Source organism: Microtus oregoni, unplaced genomic scaffold, assembly GCF_018167655.1.
Source record: "Microtus oregoni isolate MIOR12 unplaced genomic scaffold, Mior012 000013F_ref0000133, whole genome shotgun sequence".
NCBI lineage: Eukaryota > Metazoa > Chordata > Mammalia > Rodentia > Cricetidae > Microtus > Microtus oregoni.
In genome coordinates, this window is record NW_024543072.1 from 39,779,508 (window position 1) to 39,794,813 (window position 15,306).

General features: G+C 39.8%; 1 protein-coding gene across 1 annotated transcript in view; it reads left to right on the forward strand.

Moving 5' to 3' along the window:
* Window positions 1-15,306, forward strand: part of Pappa2 (pappalysin 2) — a 360,123-nt gene that overhangs the window by 72,590 nt on the left and 272,227 nt on the right. The window lies entirely within an intron of this gene.

Below are 15,306 nucleotides of genomic sequence, written 5' to 3' on the forward strand. Positions count from 1 at the left end.
TTTCCATTGATGTCAGGAAACGTAATACCAATGGCCTGGAGCAATACCAAAGCTAGATGTGCTAGGATTGGCTAAAATAACCTTAACCATATTACTTCACACATATTCTGGAAATTTTTTTTTCGTATTCTGCAAGAGGATATGAGGCATAGCCATAAATAAAGATAAGACTTAGATTTCAGTCCCACTCAGAGACTGTCTGTTTCTAGGACATGAATTGGATGCCTTATGGCTCGTGCTTCTGTGCCCCTTGTCATGGGAGGTACAAAACCTCCAGTGACTTGAAATGGCTAGGACTACCAACCACAATCTCAAGAAGTAAAATTTCATGTTTTCTTTGAACCTCAGACTCTGTCTGAATTCAGAAGCCATTGGATCTGTGAAGCTTCAGAGCCATCTACAACTTAGGAAAGATACAGTATACTAGCCATATTACCCACATAACATATTCAGCAGGGTAAGGCCCATAAGAAATACAGCAAGAGCCACAAAGAAACAAAACACTGAATACAAAAAAAGGATGACTAAAGCTCACCATCATATCATCTTCAGATCCTGGTTTACTGACCTGGACCAGGAAACTGACATCGGTGTTTTGAAATCTAGTTGGGGCTTAGGGTATAGTTCCATGGTGGAATACATGAATTTGATCCCTATCAACAAAAGAAAAAAAAGTGTAGATGTAGGATACCTAGAGAACACGTGAGTATACATTTAAAATTCTTGCTAAGTTGACAATAAAACAAGGCATTTTTTTCTAAATCAGTGCATCTTGGAAAATAGGTTGAAGATGCCCATTTACCCTTAGATTGTGTGGCAGAAAGAGACTGAGACTTGGAGAGTTCCAGGAAATGGATTTGCGGTCTTGAACAAGCCATTTCAACTTTCTGGTTCTGTATGAGCTGAAAAATTACACTATTGCACATTAGAGGCATGCATTTCACGGGATTCTCACAGACTGGCATTGTATTGATATGGAAAATGGACCAAGAACAAGGACTCGGCGTTTTAATGGGCTAAGGAAGTGGGCACATTCTTCCCCCTTTTCTTGCCACTTTTGAACATTTATACTGGGAGACTCAGTTCTCTGACCACATGAAAATCCCATTAGGCCTAATATCTCAGTCTACCTTGGTGGTTCATGAAGAACAACCAAAGTTTTAGCTCTGTCTACATGAGGCCTCCAGACAAAACTGGAACTGAATGTTCTAATTTGTATTGAATTGTTTGCCAAGCAAATATGGAGTTCTTTTGATACGAGCAAGGGTATTGACACCAACATAGTTCTTAGCAGTAGGCAGGGAGGCAGGTCTAACCTGCATTCTGCCTACTTCCAGTAGCTATGCATTAATCTTAATGTAAGGGCATCCAACTGCCTCCTGTGGGGTGTTCAGTGCTTTTCGGTGTATGGTATCAAAGGCTAAGGCTGCCAGGCACATGATGCCCCCCAAAAGGGTGCGATCTGAGAAAAGGCTGTCTGGGCACTAGGCTATTTAGAATATTTACCTGTCATAAAGAGGGCCACAATCCTGGAATTATCATTACAGAGTCAATCAATATTTATTGGAAACCTATTCTAGGCACAGTGCCAATATTTTCTGACAGTGGTATTTGCCCATTTCTAGGTTCACCCCAATTCGGTCTCTCAAGGAAACTGGCCATTGCATAATGTTTGTAAGAGAGAGTAACTCAGCTCTTCGTAGCATTCGTGGGACCCCTTACGATGACGAGCTGAGGTCTCTGATGCATAGTCATCAATCGATATCTGACTCTTGATGAAAGACTCTGTCAGCATTCTCTTTAATCTCCAGATCGTCTTTCCCCCAGTAAAACGGGACTAGTTCACAGATCAGTTCAAATGTATGAACAGGGCCGAACTGAACAGTCCTTACTACCTTGTGATAGAACTCATATTGGGCATGAGTTGGCACCCGGTACCTATGGGCCCTGGTTGATGGCCTCTCTTGCTGGTAGCAAATCTCTGTCTCAGGAATGGGGCTCCCTAGAGAAATTCCTGTTGTCAAAGCTGCCCTGAGCTCCAGGTCTGGCCTGACATTTTGGCAGCAAAGCTGAAGAGAAGCTGTCTCTCACTCTGAGGTTTTTCAGTCCATAAAGCAGCAGCAATTTGGTTGTGGAAGACCCCGGCAGAAACACAAGAGAAAATTGAAAACACACAAGCACATTTGCTGGGTTTAATAGCCCTTCTCCTACTCTCTACCTCCGGTACCTTAGGCATAAATTGCTGACCTCTATTTAATTTTCTGAACTGCAAGAATTATGGCCCCAAAGTTCAGTGAATTGGAAGAGGTAAGCTTTTATGCCTCTGAGCCAGCTTCCCCATACGCATTAAGTCTACAAATAAAAGCAACATTTCTATTTATACTTCCTGGGGTTTGTGTATTAGGGAAGCCAAGCACGTCCCTGCATCTCTGCGAAGGTGACTGCATGGTCAAATCCGTGCCCAGGTAATGTGACGGAGCCTTCCAAACCGGGCCAGAGGAAACAACTAAAGCAGATGGACAAGAGATATTAAAAACAACACACGCAATTTCATTCGGGAAAGGGCACCTGCTCAAACAGTGTTTGTTTGATTCTCCTTCTGTTCATGGGTGACAAATGTGTACTAGAGGAAGTCCTACGTGCAGAGCCTGGCTACTCACCTCTAATCAGAGCAGGATCCCAAAAGGTCATCCGGCTTCCTCTACCCACATGGCAATGGATCCATGCAGCATCACCCACCTCATTCCAGACACAGCATGTACCAATGTAATCATTCAGTTCCACACACGGGAACAGCCCCTCTCTAGACACTACTGGACTAGAAGCTTCTGTGCCAGGCTAGCATCCCCCAAGAAAAGGACACATCCATGTAGATGGTCCAGGATGATGGGCGGTTCATGATTTACTCTTTAATGTTATTGTTTCCTGCCCCTCCCTCTTGCCTATCCTTAGGCCTACGTCTGTTTTCTTCAAACATCCAACTGTTCTGCTATTTCTGTCGAAACCTTCGTTTCCCACTCCATTCTTCCTGCATGTGTCCTACAAAGAAAATTTCAATATGGCGTGGGCAAGCCTGCATTAGTCACCCTCTCCAAGGACCAGCTTTGCATGTTTTCAGGGAAATATTTTCAGGAAATATTGCTTAGGTCCAAAGATATGAGTCAGATGGTGAGGACTTTATGTCCCTTGGCAGACTGCAAAGATGGGCAGCGGTTCTTTTTGAAACCTTCACTGTGGCTCTGTCCAGAGCCTCTGCTTGGCGAAGGGCTAGGTCATAGCAACCCACGTCTTAACACATTTTGTCAAAGCTGAGCCCAAGGCATCGGTCTCTTCAGTCAGCTACTGGAGCAGAGCTGAGACAAGTGCTGTTTCTTTAAACCATTCCATTTAGAGCAATTTGGTATTTGACCGTAATTTTGTTGCCTTTCTTTCTTTTTTATTTTTTTTAATTTTATTTATTTTTGAGCCAACAGCTAGAGAAAAGTGAGGCCATTTTCCACCCTCTGGTGCCATTTCTGCAGCCAAGTTTACGCTTCCATCAGAATTTGTCACTTAAAAGTCTCTCCCAAGGTCCTCTGCTTTCACCTATTAGAGCCTGCCTCAAACTCGAACGTGTTCATCTCCTTAAAAATGAAGACTATGAGACAGAGGAACTCTCTAAGATTTGACAAGCTCAACAAGATGCCAGGTGGGACTGATGGCGCTGTTCTGTGGTCCACACCTGGTCCAGAAAACATCCAGTCTTGTGCTACCTAACACAGCCCACACTGCATGTAGCTACTGAGCTTGGAAACACAGCTAGTGCCAGTACAGGCTTCCTAAAAGTGCAAAACACACACTAGATCCCACAGAATTAGTAGGTAAAAATGAATATGCAAAAATATCTCATGAGCCAGGCAGTGGTGGTGCACACCCCTAATCCCAGCACTTGGGAGGCAGAGGCAGGCAGATCTCTGTGAGTTGCAGTCTGGTCTACAAGAGTTAGTTCCAGGACAGGCTCCAACGCTACAGCAAAACCCTGTCTGGAAAAGAAAAAAAAAAAAAAAAGAGGAAATCTCATGAATAATTAAAAAACACTAATAACATTTAGAAATGATGAAATCTTAAGATAACAGATTAGTTTATATAAAATTCCAATTATATGTTTCAGCTCATTAAATCTAGTACTTAAGCTTATTTTACCAGTTTCTTTTTGCTTTGACGCCTGTAGGCTCTCCTCTTGTTTCCTAGGACCCTAATGTCAGACTCCAGGTTGACTGCTGAGTTCTGAGACCTCTCTGAGGCCAGTATGCTCACTCACTGCTACTGCTGATCTCTCCTCAAGCTCGAGGATCCACACAGTCTCTCGTACTCTTACCTAGATAGCAGCTCGGAGCTGCCAAGGTTGGACGAATCACTGAGATGCTGCTTAGAACTGGGAGGGAACAAAACGTGATTATCAGGTTGCCTAGAGATAAGAGAAAAAGCAAAACCTCACACATAAGAAATGGCTGATGATTTAAACAGTAAATTTACCTCGAGAAGGGCATCATTTTACTGTGGGAATACTAAGTTCAGGCTAGCCCGTTTTAACATCAATCTGGAGTTGTCTGAATTGTATATATAAGAGATCTGTGCTTGGACAAATCGGAGCTCCCCTTTCATGGGCAGGCACATTGAACTGGTAAACGGAAACTTGTGAAAATTTGTTGTAGGCAAGTGATTGAACTGCAAAGTTATCAACGTGTGGTACCCGGAGGGTTAGGAAAGAAAAGCAGAGATGCTTAGCAAATAATTAGGATGGGAATCATGTGTTTCTGATAATTACTAAATACCTTGCTAAACTGGATACAAGAAGATGCCAATGGGTCTTTCTCATGTCCCTCATGCTCCAGTCTCTATCAAGAATCAGAGGGTGATGTAATATGAACCCAGAGTGTGGAGAGGAATTCATCAGCTAGGCACTGGGTAGAGAAGCATGGGAAAGAGGACATAAAGAACTGGAAAACAGTGCATGACAAAAGCGTTCACAAAGAAGCATGGCTCCTTCCATTTCCCTCCACACTACTGGCTAAAATACGGGTGTGACTGTTGTGACTCAAGTAGCCACCTCGAACCATGAGGACCACGTATGGTCTGAGCGGGGCAGAGCAACAAGAGAGAAAGAACAAGATCCCAAACATCGGGGAGCTGGATCTTTCAGTGAAGTGTTCGCTTTGCAAACATGAAGACGTTAGCACAATCCGAAGAACCCACACAGAAATACTAGATGTGGCGTGTACAGACAGGTGGCTCACTGGGGTTGTCTGGCCAGCCAGTTTAACCTAATTGGTAAGCTCCAGGCCAGAAGGAGACTCTAAAGATGTTACTAATTCCTAAAGATGACAGCTGAGATTGTCCTCTGGCCTTCCCATGTATGTATGTACACACACACACACACACACACATACACACATGCGTGCGCACGCATCCACACACATATGTGCACACGCACACTATATTCAGGAAGCTCATCTTTCTGCCGAATTTTTCTGAATTCTTGATTTAATTCTCCTAAGGGCTAAATGAAAAAATCCCAACCTGGTTTTGTGTATGCTTCTTGACTTTGCTCCCTTCACAGTTAAACTACATCTAAAATATAGACACAGCAAGCAAGCAACCCAAGGAAAGAAACCCAGTGATCTAAAGAGGTGCAAGAGCTAGCTAGTATTGGGTTTCTTTGAAGAGAAAGCTTTGACAGGGAGTCCGGCTGAGCATGCCAGTTAGGAGAGGAGGAAGTAACATCTGGAGCAGTTAGGAGAATGTGTCACAGTGGTTTGGGATTTTAATCCCAGCTGTCATGGTATGAACCCATGGCTTGGGCAGAGTTTATGTTATTTCCCTGGGTTCTCTCATATGTTATTGAAAGTTAGTTTATGCCTTTCGGATTTTTTTTTTTTTTTTGCAATGCCAACATGTCAAGCAATACTGCAGCAATGCAGAACATGCCACAGTACCTGGCAAGGAGTAAATAGATCCTGTTAATATTTGAAAGAAAAGGCAGGAAGCCCTGGGGACACATTCCTCCTCACATCTTTGATTTTGACAGGGTCTCCCATAAATGCTTTGTTAGGGGCTCATACCAAAAATGCCTGTGAGAACCCAGAAGTTGATGGGAGGATTCTTCATTAATTAAACTAATTAGCAATTCACTGTGACTGCCTGTGAGGTTACACTGTCACAGCACCACAAGCACAGGAAAAATAAAAGCATCATTACCAACAATCTGTCAGGAAAACAAAGCAAAACTTTCCGAAGGATCACTTCCTTCATCTCTTCTTTCCTTTCTCTGGGAAATGGATAGGTGCATAGCTAGCCTGAGCAAGCCTTTCTGTGTTTGCGTTCAAAGGATGATTATAACTGTAATAATGATAACAATGACATCCATCAGAGCATTCCCCACAATCAAATGATACAATAAGGAAACTAATGCTACGCAAGGATTTCACCTTGAACAAATCCTTACTAGGAGCCATGGAACGAACACCTGACTTTACTGATCTTGGCTAGACCAGTTTAAGGTGCTGAGGTTAGCACAGGTTGGCCCAGGAACCCTGATGCTGTGGATGAGATTTGCTAACTTGTTGGTGATTTGGTTAACACTGGCTGATCCAGAAAGCCCTCAACCATGGTGATTGATATCACTCATTTAACCCTACTTCTCTTCCTAAAACAGTTTAAGCTGGGCACAGGACCAAGAGAAACAGTGTATAAGCCTGTAATTGCTTTCGTCAATAGACAGCAACAAGCAAACAGATCATCAAGTGTACAGGAATACTGCTAAACTCTGTTCATGTCACATAATCTGCTTTGTCTAAAACCCTGCAAGAGAATGATAGTGACCACTCTGATTTTATAGATAGTGATGGGCTTAGTGGGAACATATATTTAAGAAAAATGTGTGTGTGTGTGTTTGTGTATGCGTGTGTGTGTACAAGCTGGAGACAAGCTTCATTGGGGGTTCACATCCCAAAGAGGATGTTTGGAGTGTGTGTGGAGTGAGGTGTGGGGCCGACAAGATCTGAGGATGAACTGGGATGGCTGCTGTTAATCCCAACTGTGAGAATAAGACCATTGCCATAATTTGAGTCAAATTTGAAGTGAGCTTGATTTTTATATGGGGATGCCCAGTGACTGACTCCTAGGTAGGTTAAAGAGAGCAGCCCCAAATCCATCTCCCCCCACATCTTTTTTTTCTCGAGACTGTGTTTCACTATGAAGCTCTGGTTGTCCTGGAACTCACTCTGTAGACCAGGCTGGCCTGGAACTCACAGAGATCCACCTGCCTCTGATTAAAGGCATGTACCACCACTGCCCAGCTTTCTTGGGGTCCTTTTTTAAGGAGTAAAATCATGAGTAGTTTTTCTAGAAAGGAGGCAATGGATCAATAAGGAAACACACAAAGAAAAAATCTTTAAAAACATCATATGGTCACAATGTGATTAGGGAGAGGCCTGGGAGGGTTAGAGAGGGCCAGGAATGGTAAGGGTATTCTCAAAAACAAATCAAGGTTATGGGTTGGAGAAAGTCAGGTTCTAGAAAACAGAGCAGTTCAATTCTACCAATAAATAGAAACTTATTTTAAAAACTACAGCATACTGGCTCCTTCCTTCAAAATGGAGTTAGGTAGGTTCCTCACTGCCTGCGCATTTATTGGAAAAAGAATGCATCTTTTAAACTATACCATTGCACACAGGATTAAATGGGAAAAGGAGATGTGTGAACTGGGAGGGGGCTTGAGATGACAATAGGCCCCAGTCACATGTTAACGGAAGGGCTGCTAGTTCCTCTTGCCAGAGATAAGAATTTCTCCCCTTTCTTAGCAAACCGGAATTTTCTTTAAGCCCCTGAGGAATTGGGGACTTGTCTAAATGCCTGACCTTGGGAAAAGGATTTTCTTGGGAATCAGACACTCCATTATAGAATATTCCAGGTTTTTTGTATGTCTTAGTTTATCTAAATAGCTAAAGTTTAAAGTGAGCAAAAACGAAGCTAGACAAACACTACTGTGAACTCTAGATTACCTTATGAATTTATAAATCTTGATTATCAAATATACCTTATTTATCAGGCATATATTATCTTAATTTTCTAACAGCTTGGTACCAACGTGCATGGAAGTAGGCAGAGTTATCAGCTATCTGAGCGTACAGTAGTGGGGACTTTTTCCAAAAAGCTATTTTGTTTAAAGAAGCTACGATTGTACACATTTTTATCCTTCACCAAAGCCCACACAAAATTTCCAAAAGGGAAAAGCATAAAGTGGGATTCATTTAAAAGTAAAGGGGTCCTGGAAAATTGTGATCCACAAAGTCGAAACGCTGGAACTTTGTCAAGCACAAATGGTTGCCATGAGGTTCACTCACGTGGTGTGTGTGTTGCAACCTAGGTTCTTTCTTTTCTTTGAAATGTAACAAGGGCATTTTGTTTTAGTTTTGTATTTGCATTTATTCACTGTGCAAAGCTGTAGGTGGAGTTTTTGTTTTTTGGGGGAAATGCTGGCTCCCCAAAATGCTGGCACAGAGACTTACTATTAATAATAAATACTCCACCAGGTCTAGTAAGGTGAGCATCCAAACTGCCTAGGCTCCCCCAAAGCCAGTACGTGCAGTAGGATCAAAAACCCACTGCCATTGTTCTTGAGTTCTCCGTAGTCCTCATTGTCCCAAAATAAATAAAAAAATAAAAATAAAAAAGCAATATAATTCTTTTAAAATCCAAAAAAAGTCAGAGAAACACCCACATTTGAACCCCTGATAATAAATTAAAAAAATTAAATATATAAAAAAAAGAAAAAAAATAAATACTCCACCAACAGCTTAAGCTTGGTTTTTTAGCTAGTTCTTATAACTTAAACCAACCAATTTCTATTAATCTATGAGCTGCCCCGAAGTTCATTTACCTCATGTATGTACTTCCTATCCTGCTTGTTCTGCATCTCATGGCATCTGCTCAGACTGTGCCCTTCTTTTTCCAAGCATCTTCCTAGTCCGGCTGTCCTGCCCAATCACTATAGGCCAGTCAGCTCTTTATTAACCAATGAGAGTAATACATACTTACAGTGTATGAAGACTGTGCCACAGCACAAAGTGATAAGTATAGAATGACATTTTCAGTTAAGGGTCTCATGTACTTACTTCGACCACGTTTACATGTTATGTTGCTGCTTCCTAGTCTCCTTCCTCTTTGTTCATGTTCTCTTCCTACATTGCGCTCATGGGCATGGTATCTTATAGGCTATTGGCTGAAGGAGCTCCCACAGCACATTTGTATATGTTGATGTTACGGTAGCAATAAAGATCCACTTAGAAAAACTCATTCTGGTCAAGAGAATAGAATCTCTGGCCTGGATGGAGACCTGAGAGTCTAAATGGGCAGGATCAAGCACTTGGCTGAGAAAAGAAGGTAGGCTCACCTTAAGCCTTACTAAAGAGATAGGTAGGAAAATTCTAATGAGTCTTTGTACTTCTTCCCAGAATTCCTGACCTACTGCAGTAGCTTACTGGGCCACAAGTATGTGACTTGGCAAGTCTGGCTGCTTTTCTGAATTATTTAGAATAATGTCTCCTTTTTTTCTTTTGGTCTTTTTTTCCCTAAGCATGCTTTCCTTAATTCTCCATGTTTCCCCAACATTTTGGGCTTCTGTAGTTTTGCCCAAGGTCTTCTACCTGCTTGTGTCTACTAGACAGCTTGAGTCTGACCTCCATGTCATCTTGCTTTCCCCCTTCTCCATCCCATTCTCCTGCTTCAGACAGCTCTGAGCTTCTGTACAGCGTGCCGGATATGGGATGCTTTCTTTCAAACTCTAATAAATAAAATGATCCTTACACTTCCATTTGAACCCATTCTTAAATTATTTTATTAGTAAGACTAAGAATCCCCCACGAAGGGACACCGATTTCCTCGGTATCAACTAAAGACCATGAAGGGACCCCCAAATTACAGCATGTGCAAATCCAGGTGTCTCATATGAGGAAGAGTACACAGTATCATTCACTTTCCCGTAAATGATATAATTTCATTCTCTTAAAAAAATGCATTCTCTAAAGACGGTATGGATGGCATTGATACAAAAGCAGGATAGAGACACAACAGGAAAGAAAACTGTAGACCTATTTCATTGATAAACAGATGCAAAACTCCAAACAAACAAACCAAACCTTGCAAAATGAGCTCTAAATCACATTAAAAAAATACATTATGCTTTACAGAATCAGAAAAAAAAATCCAAAAATTTTATTTACATCCAAAAGTCCATGAGTACACAAAGAAAGTCTAAGCAGAAAACACAGCCAGAGAATTACGTTTCCTGGTCTCTTACTATACTAAGCACAACAGTGACCAAGTGTAGTCCTGGCACAAAAAGAGAAGTATAGACCAATGGAATGCAACAGAGGCCCAGAAGTAAACACATGGTATGGCTACCCAACTGTTATAAGTGTTTTAGAAATATACACTGGAGGAAAGACAGCCTTTTCATTTAATTTTCCTGGCAAAACTGGATATCTCCCTGCAGAAGAATGGAGGTAGATATGAATCTCTTTACTCTATACAAAGCCAATTTAAACTGGGTTAAAAACCTTAACTTAAAATGGAAAACATTGAAACTGCTAAAGGAAAATGTAGGGAAATACTTCTGGATATATGCACAGACAAAAAATTCATAAGTAGAACCCCAAGTTTGCGGAATAGTCTCAGAAATAGATAAACAGAATTATATGAAATTAAAAAACTCTTTCATGGCAGAAGAAACTATTTTCAGAGCCTATAGAATGGGAGGAAATTTTACTCTACTTCAGACAGAGGGATAATATCTAGTATATATATATATATATTTCTATACCTCCAATCCCCTAAACTCTCAATCAATAAATGGGCCAATAAACTGAACAGATGGTTATCAAAGTAATAAAAATAAATCACAAATAGATAGTTTAAAAAGTGTTCTATACATCTAGCCACCAGATAAATACAAGTTAAAACTATTTTGAAATTTGATCTCCCTCCAGTTAAAATGGCTACCATAGAGAAAAGAAGTGACAAGTGTGGATGAGAATGTGGGGAAAGGGGACAGTTCCCCCTGTTGCTAGGAGTTGCAGCAGCTATGGAAGTCAGTATGGTAGCACCTCAGCATTATATAGCTGTATCATTCGTGGGCACACACCCCAAGGACTCTAAATACTAGAGAGATACTTGTACATCCATGTTTATGACTGCTCTGCTCACAAGAGCAAGAAAATGAAACAGCCTAGATGTTCATCAATAGATGAGCAGATGAGGAAAATTCATAAATAAATAAAATTTATTCATTTGTAAAGAAACTTTAAATTGTGAAAATTTCAGGAAGATGGGTAGAATTAGAAAACATATTAAGCAAGGCAACCCAGGTTCACTTTGACAAGCAGGTTCTAGCTTCTAATTACTAAATACATGTACCTAGGTAGGTATAATTTGCAGATAAAGGCCAAAAAACTAGAAAGAGGCTCCTGAGACAGGAAAAACAAAGAATCTCAAACAAACCTTTAAAGGACAGGCAGGGAGACAATAGAATCATGAAATACTAGCCAAGAAGAGGGGATATTGGCGATCAAAGGGTTCCTCAGGCAAAGGGGTCAGGTCAATGGATAGAGTGAGGAAGAGGAGGAGAATAGACCAAAATGATGCCTGGGAAAAAATGTCACAAGGAAACCTATTACTTTAAAAGCTAACAAAAAGGTAATTGAAAAAGTAATTTTGTTCTTATTTATGACTGAATAAAACTCCACCATGCATACATGCCACATTTTCTTTATCCATTTATGTTCTGATGGTCACATAGAAGTTACCTGTAGCTTGGTTATTCTGGGTCTTATCACAAATCTGAATGCATAAGTGGCTGTGTGGTTGGCTGATATAGAATCATTTGGGTCTCTTCCTAGGACTGATATATCTAGGTCATAGGATAGTTCTCTTTTTAATTTAATTTTTTTGAGGCAATTTCGCCCTGATTTCTGTAGTGGCTGTACGTGTGTACATTCCCAACAACACTATAGTGATTTCTCTCCCATCTACTGACCTCCGAAGGTTTTGTCTTATTGCAGTGTTTTAAAGACAACACCATTCTGCTTAGGGTAAGTTGAGACCTATGAGTCCCTGACTGCTAATGATGTTGAATATTTTTTCTGTATATTTTTTGGCCATTTCTGCTTTATATTTGAGAAGTGTCTGATCATTTAATCTATTTGTTCATTAGGTCATTTGGGATTTTAGTGTTTAGTTCATTGAGTTAAAAGAAAAAGCATTATAGATATCGCTCCCCTGAAGATGCATAGTTGGCAAAGTTTTTGTCCTATTGTAGGATGATAATTTTTTTGCTGCATAGAATCTTTACAATTTCACTAATCCAGTTTTTTTTGACACATAGAACTGTTTAATTAGGTTGTCAGCAATTTAGAAAACCAGTTTGTGAGGATCCATCCCGTTCGTCAGAGAGAACTGAGAGCGCAGGTAGCCCTGCAGCTGAGGAACAGCTTTGATCTTTGGCAGAATCTGCGAGTCCACCGTTTTCTGATCAGCCTTGCGCTGCTCTGTAATCTCATAACTAATCCAGTTTTTTAGCTCTTGCCATGATTTCAGTTCCTGAGCCTTTGGAGAGCTTTTCAGCAGGGAAAGGCCTGTGACTCCACCGTCGTTTATTTTCCTTTGGCAGTTTCACACTGTTGAGTTTTATATTAAGGATTTTGATTCATCTTGAATTGAATTTTATCTGGGCACTAGGCATCTACTTTCATCCTGACACTCATTTCTAATAAGATTTCTTAGCATCTTGTGTTGAAGAGTGTCTCTTCTACAAAGCTTTTTTTTTATTTATTTTTGGCACCTTTATCACAAATCAGTGGGATGTTTATAAATTTGTGGACTTATTTCTGTGTTTTCTAGTCTATTCCATTGATCTACCTGAAGGTTTTTGTGCAAGTACAATACTGTGTTTGATACTATGTTCTGTAATATAATTTGAGATCAAATATTGCAATACCTCCAGCATTGTTCTTGTTCAAAATTGCTTTGGCTATTTGTTTTGTTTGTTTTTTGTTTTTTTTTGTGTGTACGTGTACAATGTGTGCTTCTATAAGATATTTAAAATGGGAATTTTGATGGAGATTGCACTGAACCTGAGATCATGTTAGTAGGGCCATTGTCACAACATTAATTCTGTCAAGCCATGAACATAAGAAGTCTTTCTGTCTTCTACTGTCTTCTTCAATTTCTTTTCTGTGTTTTTAAGGTTTCATTGTAGATGTTTATTTTGTTGTTGTTTGTTTTATTTTGTTTTTATTACCTTAATTAAGTTCAGGTATTCTAGTCTCCTGCCCTCAGGCTATGTGAACAGGATTGGTTCTCTGATTTCTTTCTTAAAGTGTCTATCGTTATCTACAAAAACCACTAATTTTTATGTATTGGTTTTGTGTCGTGCTACTTTGCTGAAAAGGTTTATCAGAACTAACAGTTTCCTGCTGGGTGCTTTGGGATCTTTTAAACATAAGGTCATATTATTTGTGGATAGGAATAATTTTACATATTCATATCTTCGATGCCTTAATGTTGAGGCTAAAACTTGAAGCATCACATTGAACAAGAGTGGTAAGAATGGGTACCTTTGTCTCATTCCTAATTTCTTTGAGGGTGTTTACTATAAAGGGATGTTGTTTCTGTCACTGTTCTTTCTTTTCTGTAGCTCCTGAGATGATGTGATTTTTAGTCCTTTTGTGATTTGAGTCTGTTTATGTGCTGTAACACACTCATTGATTGGTATATGTTGAACTATCCTTGCATCCCTAAAAACGAAGTCAACTGGTCATGGTGTATAATTTTCCAAAAGCATTTTTGAATTTTGTTTGCAAATATTTTATTGAAAAATTTTCTGTGTCTACTCTCATTTTAAAGGTGTTCTGCAAATATCCTGTTTTTGTTGTTGTTTTTATGTTAAGACAGTCAGGGTCATCTGGGAAGAGGGATCTTTAATTGGGGATATGACTACGTTAGATTGACCAATAGACAAACCTGTGTGGACATTTACTTGATTAATGATGGATGTCTTCCTGTGGCTTGTATATTTAGTTCTGGGTGTTGTGTGAAAGCAGACTGAGCAAGGTATAGAGAACAAGCCAGGAAGTAGTGTTCCTCCATGGTCTACACTTCAGTTCCTGCCTTGGCTTCCCTCAGTGATAGAGCACAAACTATAGGATGCTATAAAGGGTTTCCTCCCCAGGGTTTTTTCTTTTTTCTTTTTGTTACTGTGTTTGTTGTTTGTTACAGCAATAGAAAGAAAATAAGACAATTGTTGTGTGCTTATCTAGTTTTGGCGTTAGGGGAATACTGACTTTATAAAATAAATTTCCCAGTTTTACTTTTTAAAAATAGTTTATGGAATCATTTGAATATTATTGTTATTAAGTACCTGGTAGAATTGATCAGTGAGTTCCCTTGGCCTTAGGCTTATTTAAGTTGACAGACTTCATTTCTGGTTCAATTTTATTATTCATTAGCCTATTTAAACTGTCTGCAAACTCCTGTTTTAGTAAGAATAAGTCTTGTGTTTTGAAAAATTTATCCATTTCTTCTAGATTTCCTAGTTTATTGGAACATGGTTCTCATTAACATTAGTGGTGATGTAAGGTTTTTTTTTTTTTTTTGGCCTGGTGTGGGTGGGTGTTGAGATAGGGTTTCTCTGTGTAGCCCTAGGTATACTGGAACTTGTTTTGTAGACCACACAGGTCTCAAACTCACAGAGATCTGCCTGCTTCTGCCTCTTGAGTGCTGGGATTAAAGGCATGTGCCACCTTGCTCAGCAGTGATGTAGTTTTAATCTTTAATTTTATTAATTTGTGTCTTTCTACTTTGGTTCTTTTTTATCTTCTCAAAGAACCAAGTTTTGTTTTTTAATTATTATTTTGAATTTCTAATGTGGTATCCATTTCATTAATTTCTATTCTGATATCCTTTACTTATTTCTGTCTACCAGTTCCGAGTTTTCTCATACTGCTAAGATCTTGAAGTTCACCATTAGCTTGTTTGTATGAACTGTCTCTGGTTTTTAGATACAGGCCTTCCAAGCTATGATGTTTCTCATTAGACTCCCAAAGGTCATTGTGGACTATGTTGCTGTTTTTATTTAATTCTAGAAGTCATTTTATTTTTCCCACCGTTTCTTCAGTGAACCACTAATTACTTGAGTGTATTACTTAAGCTTCAGTGTTTGTGTAATTTCTGTGGCTTCTGTCGTCATTAACTTCTAGCTTCATTCCATTA